Below are 10,837 nucleotides of genomic sequence, written 5' to 3' on the forward strand. Positions count from 1 at the left end.
GGTCTATATGAACAGGTTTGGGTAGTGACTATCCGTATACTACCCGTTCAAAATCGGTTACGGATCGGGTATATATATATATATATATATAGACTTTATTAAATTGTTTGGGCAAAACTTGCTTAAACCATTATATTTACTGATTAAAAGTCTAAAATTCAAAATAATTCTATATATAAACACACAAAAATTAAAAAATTATGATACCATATTATAGATAAAGAAAATATAAGTTGTAGTAATTACTAATATTATATACTAACATTCAAAAAAAAAGAAAAAAAAATAAGATGAATTAGAAAATTTACTAAATAGAATATTCATTAAAAAAAACTAAGTTGTTGACTATGATTGGAGAAGGGATTTAGAAAAAAAAAACTCACTTGTACCACACCTGTAAAGGATTAATATCGCTAATGATGACGACGATAGAAATATTATTTCATAAAAAACTCTTAGGTGGAAATAAAACAAAAAAATAAAGAGTTAAAAACAAAGAGTAAAAAAATTAGAAAAAAAAAATAGTAAAAGTGCGGTTAGCGTTTCAATGTTTCTCTAGGATAAAAATACTTAGAGATCCCTCGTTTATAAGTTCTATTAAACCCTAAACCCTAAAATTGATCCTTCAACTTTAAAAATTCAATTTTTTTTTATTTACTATCGGATATTTTATCGGTTCCGGATTTAAAAACTATTCCGGATCCTACCCATTTAAAAGTTAGGTTTGGGTCGGGTCCAAATTGGATATAGGTATAAAATATCCGGACCCATACCCGAAACTTTAATGGGTATTTTTTTTTATCCGTATACTATCTATTTTTTATCGGGTCCGGTTCAGACCCGGATAGGATCCGGAAGGGTCCGAGTCGGATATGGTATATCGAATATTTTGGACAGTTTTAGCTGTGTCAATCAGGGTAGGTAAGGATTGGAGCGAGTTTCTGACAAATTTGAGCGAATCAAAACGGACGAAAATAAGAAAAAAGGTTTTTCGCCGTCCGCTCTATTTTTTTATTGGATCGAAACTGATTTAGAATAAACTTTTTTGTTTTCTATATTTTGGACTCACACTTACCGGCGACATTCGGAGCGGATCCGTACCGGAGCTCCGCCACCTCGGATCCATTTGCATTCCTATGGACCAGGTGGCAACTAAGATTGTACAGTAATAAGTGCCCTTACACGCCACCTACATTCACCAGTCCCCTCCCACCGGCTACAGCCGGTGACCCTGGCGCCCGCGGTCGCGCGGCCCCAGCCCCGGGTTCCTTCCACCGGCACGTGCCGGTCGCCGCCCTCGACATCGACCGGGACCGTTACCCTTTTGTTTCCAAACGTACATAAACGAATTATTAATTAAATATACAAACAGTAAATGCGAAAACGATCGATGCGTGTTATAAATAAATAAATTAATTAAATTAAATGAAAAGAGAAATAAATATATTTCCACACAGGGAGTGGAGTGGAGTAATGGGAGAGTGTGCGTGAGACACGGCGCACGTGCGGGGCACGTGCGATGGGGACGCGAATTTACAGCGCCCTCCTTGTCGAACAGCGAAACGGACCCCGTGCGCACGTTCAGCGCCACGTGGCGCCGTGCTATTGGCCGCAACTGTGGGGGCCCCCCACAGATGAGAGGTACGGAGTCGGACCCACCGCGCTCAGTGAGTGTGAGGCTCTGATGTGAGAGTACGTGGCCCCCACCTTATTGGTTGGTGGCCAGTTTTTTAATTAAAAAACATATATAAAAGCGTATGAAAATTGATCTACCGTATCTTTTGAATTTTTAAATTTTTAAATTTAATTAGTTAACGATATTTTGACTTTAAAATTTAAATAATTATTTATTTTAATAAATTTATATTTATAAAAATTATATGAAATATATTAACTAAATCTAGAAAGATAAACGAGGCATTCAAATTTTAGACGCATTCAAATTTTAAAATCAAAATATTATTCTCAAATCAAATAAATTTGAAATGTTAGTTCGTAAGATATAGCCAAATTAAAATAATTCATAATTCAGATAAATTCTGTGTAATTTTATCTTTTGGGGATTACTAAAAACTATGCAAAACTTTTATATTATTCTTATTCTTGTTGTTATATACTTTTTCAGGAACATTTGTTATAAAACTTTATAGTATGAAAGAAGAACAAAATTTAAAATATATTTAATATATTTAGGTCTTCTAAAATATAAAAAAGTGTTAGCTTTTAGTCTCTACAATACGAAACTTATGAATTATTTTTGAATTATATCCGCATATGCAAATGCATAATGTTTTTATTTTTTTTCTATTTTCGTACTTTTCCGAACGCGACGAAAAGCTTACAATTTGCGAGCAAACTGTGTGAAATATGTTTTACACATGAATTGTATAATTCATTCCCTATAAAGCAGGTGTTTTCTTATTTAAATACATATAAATATATAAAATATGATTTTATCATTTATTAACCAAGTTTTATTTACATTTTCAAAATAAATTAGATTTGGATAGACTCCAATATGAGACAGTCACATTCGTCACTCATTATTTAAACTGATACAAATCTTAAAGCAGATGAACGATGAATATGACCGACTCATATTGGGGACAATCCCCACCAAATATTTGTTCTTATCAACATGCACTACTTATGTTATGGGTCCCACTAGTAACATCTCATTTGGTGGAGGAATTATCCAATGGACCTGGTCTATGTTTGGGGTCCCTGAAGCTTAATTGGAAAATATATTTCTGTAAAATTAGAATATTACATATTTATTCTCTCAAACTTTAAATAAATATATAATTTCTACAAATTTTCAAAATTTAGCGATCAAATATACTTTAGAAAAAATCAAAGCAAATCAAATGGCATCGATTTAATTACTAATAAAAGACATCGATGGAGCTTGATCTTATCATCTTAATTGATCGTTTTTGACAATCATGATGAAGGCAAGAGAGTTACTGTACAAAAAATATAATAAATGTTGAATGGGTTAAGAATTTATTTATAAATTTTTAAATCTTACAGGAATTTATAAGTTATTTAAAAGTGTTATCCCACTTTATTTGAATCTGTATATAATTTTTTCTATTAAATAATATAACTGCTAGTTTATAGCCCACTAAGAGTTGCAATCCTTATAAAGACCTTCATAGAAGGTTATAAATCTTTTTTTTAGAATTTATAAAATTCAAATTGTGTTTTAGGTTTTTAAAAAATTGATGTCATAAGTCAGAGAAAACCAACCGTTGGATGGGCTAGTTTAGTTGTATAGCAATCCTTTAGAATATATAGGCAATTTTGTATAAAAAAATTATTTGTTTTGAATTTTTGTAAAGATTTAGTTTTTCAGTTTTGTAAATTGAAGTCTAAATTTTTAGTAAACTGATTAAATTATTCTTATTTCTTATTCTCTCTCCGTTCTCTCTCATTTGTTTTCCTTCTCTTCGTCACCCTCCTCTTCGATACTCCGTTCTCTCTTTCTCTTCCTACTTCCTCTTCCTTCTTCTCTACTCCCTTCATGTTGACGCCATGTGCCTCTTCTCTACCTTGCCCACACATACCGCGATGCGGACTGCGACAATGCAAGTTCGAATATAATACAGATCACAGAGCTAAGGCTATAACGAAGGTAGTATCCGTGGACGGGCACGAAGGTGTCGCAAGATTTGAAGACAGCGAGAAGGAATAGCCGCTTCGAGGCAGTGGCTACGGTTGTGGTAAAGAACAAAAGAAAAGATGCCATAAATAGAAAATATGCAGAGAATGAAAAGAAAGTGAAGAAAAATAAAAAATAAAAAAATAAAAAAGAGAAAAACATATATTTTTTTAAGAAGGTCACAACATACCATAGCCGCTATACGGCTAGTCAAAAAGTGGACAAGAAAGAAAAAAATTAAAAAATTATACTGTTTAAGTCTAAGTTATACTATTTAAGACTAAATTGTACTGTTTGAAATTATTTGAGATTAAATTGTATCACAAAAAATAAAAGTTACACTGTTTGAAATTATTTATGCAACTTTTCAAATAGTAGTTTTAAATAGTATAATTTAGTTTCGAATAGTGTAATTTTTATTTTTTATAATGTAATTTAGTCTTAAATAATTTCAAATATTATAATTTAGTTTTAAACAATACAATTTCTTTTTTCTTTTTTGTTTTCTTACCGACCTTCCGTATAGAGGCCGCGATGCTTGATGGCTTTCCTAGGAAAAAAAAAAAAAAATATATATATATATATAGTTATATTTTTAAAAACTCTAAATTATTAAAATATTTACTAGTTTTCAAAGATTTTCGATTTGGATGTTGTAGACCTGGTCCACAAAAAATCAACCACATTTCTTGTGCCTTTTAACGCGGGACGAATAGAAAAAGGCCACGTCACCCAAAAGATCTCGCGCACGTAACTCTTGTTGACCAATCCTCACCGTCCGATGAGATCCCAACGGTAAGAAATTGCGCGTTAGGGAAACGCGCGACGAACCGCTTGGAAACGGGTCGGAGCCAAAGTGCGGGAAATAAGTGGTCCAATCCAAGTTGGGCTCACCAAATTAAACCCACAACCCTAGTAAGTTTCATTAATTAACTAATTAACTTAATTAAGATTAATTAAGATGCGCACCAACCAAATTAGAGTATTAGTGGGGAGCCTAAAACCAAAAGCACTTCCCCCACAAGCACTTATTAATTTGCAACACCACCACGCTAGGAAAATGATTAGATCTAAACCTAAACTTTTTTTTTTAAGAAAAAAAAAATATTGGGGCTGGATTAAATTATGGTAAATTGCGCCACTAGTCCCTAAACTTTTGGCCAATTTATAATTTGGGCCTTAAACTAGAATTTTTTTTAAAAAAAAAAATATTTTAGTCCGTATTTATTTATATATTTATTATTAGAGAATAAATTATTGCCTATTATGATTTTTTTTTAAAAAAAGAAAATAAATCATTAAATCAAAGGACAAATTTCATCAGCGCTAAACTATATCTTCACTTTCCCATCTTTTGATTCAAAAAATACATTTAATTATCTTATGGTTTATTTTGTTTCACTGTTAGAATCTATCGTTAAATAGAGTATCAAAATGCTATTTTAAAGATTACTCTGGGTGGTAAAATATACATTATAAAATGGTAAAGTATATTACAATATCCTATAATTTACAAAAAAAAAAGGTCACTTAAAATTTGTTAAAATAAAAAATTTATTTAAAATTTAAAGTTAAAATACTATTGACGGGTTCAGATCAAACAAAACGAAAGATTAGAAATTAAAATTAAATTTTGAAATGACGAATAGATTAGATGTACATTAGATGTAACTTTACTTTTGGGTGGCATAAAAAGCTATGCTTTTGGAACCCAACGTGGCCTCGATTAAAGCTTAAGAATGTCGATTACTCCTAATTTTTAAAGCTTAAGTACGTTTAATTATGCTTAATCGAGCGGCTAAATTGTACGGTTAACACCTAATCGAGTTTAGTGCATCTTAGAATCTAGGATTAAGGGACCCCCACCCTCCACTATATTATTACATGGGGCACATAATAGTTGTTGTTTTTGAGATAACGGTGGTGAAGCATGAAAACGGGTCCAACGACCCGACTGTTTTTGAGATAACGGTGGTGAAGCATGAAAACGGGTCCAACGACCCGACTCCGAATCCGAAATTTTTCGGATGGGTAGGGATGTCAGTGGGTCAGATTCGAAGTGAGTTTTCAAAAATCCGAAACCTGAACCAGGCTACCAAACACAAATCCGAATCGAAATCCGAATTCGACGGACATATGCAAACCCTAACCCAGCTAAAAATCTAAAACTCGAATCCGGACCTGAAAACCCGAATCCAAAATAATTATTTATCTTTACCCTATTTCAAAATATATTATATTAAATCTAAATTTTTAAAATACAAATTTAAATATAACATCGAACATATATATATATATATATAATATCATATATATATTAAATATAATACATATATATAACTATGTTGCACAGATACGGATACGGGGATACGGATACGACACGATACGGATACGGCGATACGGCAATTCCTAAAACTTCTAGGATACGATACACAGAATATACTTGAATAAAATATTATTTTAAATATATTTAAATATATGTTGATTATATGTAATAATATATTGAGAACAATCAGGATATCTGGACTATATTAAGGAATATATTCTAATATGCATTAACTTGTATAATTGTTCTACATATGTTCATAAAAAAAGATAATCAATCATATAAAATAATAACTCAAAAAGTATCAAACCAACTATCATCCAACTTGATCAAATGATAACAATAGATATGTAGTCGCATAAACTAAATAATTAGCCATTCAATATATATGTATGTTTTGTTAGTTCTATTATTAAATTAGTAATAAAAAAAATATGCTAACAATTTAATAGAAAAGGAAAAAAAATAATATTTTCTATAGCCTTTGTTGCTTAATGCTAGGTTGACAAATTAGATGAAAGAGAGTAAATACTGTGTGAAGATAGAACGAGAGGGAGAACCTTCTACCATTCAATAGCAAAAAGCGTCTTCTACCATTCAAGAGCAAAAAGATAGATGAAATGACAAATTGAACAGAGATTGACGTTTTTCTCACTCTTTTCCTTCTTTCCAATAAGTTTGGACGTAAGCTTTTAAAAAAATTTTAAGTTTCGATCATTTTAGACTAAAAAAGAAGCTAGCCGTGTCCCCCCCGTATCCCCCCGTATCCCTCACGTATCCGAGCCGTATCCGAGCCGTATCTGATATTTTTTAATTTTTTAAAATTGCCGGATACTTCATTCCCGTATCGGACACGTATCGGGCGCGTATCGGTATCCGATACGTATCCGATACGGGTACGGCATGAAATTCGAAGTATCCGTGCTTCATAGTTCGGAGATATGCGAATAGCTGAAGAAATGTTCTTACCAGAACCCAATATCTGATCATCCGCATTGCAAAACTGCTTTCACGAACGATCCCATCCCAATTAGCCGCCCGCCCCCTTGGGCCGCACCCGCGAAAAAAAAAAAAAAAAAAGTGCCGGCGCGCACCGCCCGCGAGCTCGCCGCCATTTGCGGAGGCCGAGCGCGGCGCCGCTTTTTTTTTTTTGGCGCCGGAGCGGCGGGGCGCGCCATCAGCCCATTTTTCCTTCTTAACAGTCAATTCCCTAATTTTTACTCCCAACCAAGTCTTCCCATCTTCTACGAGCTTTTGACCAAGAACTCATCACCGTTTCGGCCGTGCAACCGCTTAAAATTTTGTCCGGAAGTAAGGCATAATATTCCATTAGTTTCGTCACAAAGGCCGCATTCTGATATTTAGGTCCTTCCGCAACAAACCCTTCATCATCTAACCAAATACCTGCAAAAGCCCCATGTTCTTCAGCTTCCATTTTCGAGAGGGCATTTGGTAAATAATTCACGTTCTTCATAACTGCGAATTGGCGAGACTTCATGGGGACTGTTGATGTAATTGCTTTACAACCCTTTGGGGTGGGTAGAGACTTAGTTTCAACGACAACAGCATAAAGAGCAGGATTTGGACAGTCTGATGGAGATAATTGGAAATCGCCTGGCCCTGCAGAGAGCCAATACCTTAATGATCCTAGGCTACATTTTGAGGCACTCACTGTTTGGATAAGCATGCTTCTTATTGTTGAGCGATCAAATGGTAGACGGATTTTGGCCATCGATGCAGACCTTAGGAAACGATCTAAATGTTGTTCTAACTCATAGAGGTGTCTGAAAAAATAAAATGCATAAAAAATAGGTGAATTCAGTATTAGCAGAAAGAGGAATTATGCTTTCTTTAACACAAGTTAAAATCAGTGTGCAAACTATTTTAAACATTTAGAGTTGTAGTATATTACTAGCTGTCCACAATAGTTGCTGATAGTATAAAAATCATGACAAGATGCATTATACGCTCAAGTACAGATCAGTTTTACTATCTTCAGTGTAGCCACTTTGCTCATTTTCTTTACTTTTATCTGTAACAGTATCAACAGAACAAGTTTAGACTATTTAGTTCTTACCCATCCAATATAGCAGCCGTATCAAAAACCCCATGCCCCCTGTGGACCATGTGATCATCCATTGGTATCACCATAGCCGCAGGATCAGTAGTGATTCCATCCAATACACTAGAGTACATGGCCATGTAGTTTTGCTCGCTAGTTCTGTTTTGTTGGAATGCTTTAAGCCTATCTACAACCTTCATATAAACAAACTTAGCCAACTTAACTGAGATTCATGATATGGAATTTAAGTATGACTAATAGTTTCTGCTAATAGTATAAGGAAATTATCAAGTTAAGCTTAAAGAGAAAAGAAACATACAATAGGTATCTATCTATTCTATAACATTAAAGTGAGGGTTGGGGGGCACAAGGCGAGACATGTTCCCCCAACTCTCCTTCTCCACCATGAAAATTTACTTCCTGCACCTGTCTATTAGCGCGTCACATGCACCGAACCTATTTCTTAATGATTAATACTATAAAATAAAAATTGAATATGAGAGATGCAATCTATACTATATGGTTATAGCCTACATATAAAAAATTACAGTATAAAAGTTTATATAATGGGATTTTAGGAATGCAGTGTATAAGATGTACTGATACACCAGATGCACGGAACTTTCTTCTCCACTATCACTGTATCACATCTTTCCATTATTTTATTAATTTATTTAATTTTATTTTAGTTTCTCAAAAAAAAATTCACATATACCTTTATAAAATAATTTAATTACTAATAGCTCTTATATTTCTCTTACACCTTTGTCTAATTCTATCATTTTAGCCAACTTAATTAAAATTATTTTTATCATGTTATTTCTTATTTTTTTATATTTATAGTCCTATAAAATTATCTAATTATTGATGAGCCCCTATAAAATTTTTCCTCGTATATATATATTATGATAAAATTACTTAATTAAGCATCCTTAACAAAAAGTTATTTATATATTAACCTGTTGAATTGTGATCTAATTATTTTAACCATTATTAATTAGTTAATTACTAATAAGCTCTTATAAAACTTATGTCACACATATACCCATTTAAATTATTTTTTATGTAATTAGGCTAATAAGATTCTATAAAAGTATTAAAAATTAAATAAACATTTCACATCCACCGCACAACACGGGCCCTTAACTAGTATACGAGATTCATAAATCCAATGAAATAACCCCCTTTCTTAAATTTCTAAAAAGGGACATACTGCTTATGTAACATATTACAAGTTGATCAAATAATGCATCCACTAAACAACACCTTCCATTAAACAAAGCAAACAATACTAAGCTATACCACTAGAAAACAAATGCAATGCAGCAATAAGTTTAAATAATTCAACATCAGATCAATTAACTATAAGGCTACCAAATAAAAGTTCAACATAAAAATATCAATTATATGGTTTGTGATGGTGACAATTACCGGTTAAATATATGTTGGAATTGACAAATTGAAAGGGAAATAATACAAAGAAGTAAGATGTGTACCTCAGATCCAGAAAAGATAGGAACATCAAAGGGTCGAGTAGCAGCTTCTGCAGATTCTGCAAAATCAGAAGCAAATTAATGGGCACATTTATCAATTTCTACAACACTTTAACCCCTAGAAATTTAGAAAAAAAAGAGTCTTTTTTCTTCCTCTAGATTACTTTTTTTTTACCATGTGGTTGTGATAATAAATCAGAGAAATTGCACACAGAAAACAGAACGGACATAAGAACACAACTAGTTATCATACAAAACTAAAATTACGAAAAAATTGCACATGAATTATGCCACCAAAGAACAGCAAGAGCTTCTCTTTACCGGTTTTCAACAAAAACTATGCTCAGATAATCACCAAGGAAAAAAGCAAAAAAACACGAAGCTTTTAATCGTCTTTATCATCTTTATACCATTTTAGCTTGCACAAATTAAAGCGAAAGCAGAGATAGATATGATAAATCACAATAACACTCTCGATCAACACAAAACAAAATTTAAAAAAAAAAAAATCTCCAAAAAAAAAAGAAGAAAACACTAACCGGCCCAAGGGTTTATGGCTTTGATCTCTCTCCACGGCATTCGCGGTCCGCGCGAATATTAAAGAAACCCCGACGCCGAACGCCATGAAACACGAACCTCCCCCCCTCCTCCTCCTCCTCCTCTCCCATCACACCACACCACCACCACCACCATGGATATGAACTCCTCGTCGTAGCCCCAAAATCGTGGCCGTCGATCGGTTTCCCGTCACGGGCTCCCCGAGAAAGGCCGAGATCGAAGCCATGGATGCCGACAATGGTGCTTTAAGATTCCCGCAGCTCGAGATCGTCGTCGTCGTCGCCGTCGGAGGAGGAGGAGGATGAGAAGGGAGGCGTCGGCGTAAAAGATACCGAAGCAAAGCGCAAGTGCGCGGGATTAATAATAAATAATATTAATAAGAATAAGAATAAAAGAAAGGTATTTGGTGAGGAGAGTGTTTAACATATTTGTGAGAAAGGGGTTTAGCGCATTGTAATCGTTTTTAGCGCTAATCCACAGCTTCAAGCGGAGAGAGTGCCACGTGTTCCCCAATAATTTAGAGAGAAACAAATAAATAAAAACACAAGTGTAATGTAGTTTTTCCTAAAACTTGTTACCTGGACCCGGTCTACTGATGTTTTCGAACTCCTGCATGGAGCTCAGAAGAAGAACACTATTGATGATGCTCCAGTATTTAAAATAAAAATAAAAATAAATGTACGCTTGTTCACCTCACCTTCTAAAATGTGATGGGTATGCATTGGACCAAAACC

The 10,837-nt window shown here is 33.7% G+C and overlaps 1 pseudogene; it reads right to left on the reverse strand.

The window, feature by feature from the left end:
• Nucleotides 1–7,084: 7,084 nt before the first annotated feature.
• On the reverse strand, nucleotides 7,085–10,116 carry LOC109706340 (annotated as a pseudogene).
• Between the last annotated feature and the right edge of the window lie 721 nt (nucleotides 10,117–10,837).

Source organism: Ananas comosus, unplaced genomic scaffold, assembly GCF_001540865.1.
Source record: "Ananas comosus cultivar F153 unplaced genomic scaffold, ASM154086v1, whole genome shotgun sequence".
Classification (NCBI taxonomy): domain Eukaryota; kingdom Viridiplantae; phylum Streptophyta; class Magnoliopsida; order Poales; family Bromeliaceae; genus Ananas; species Ananas comosus.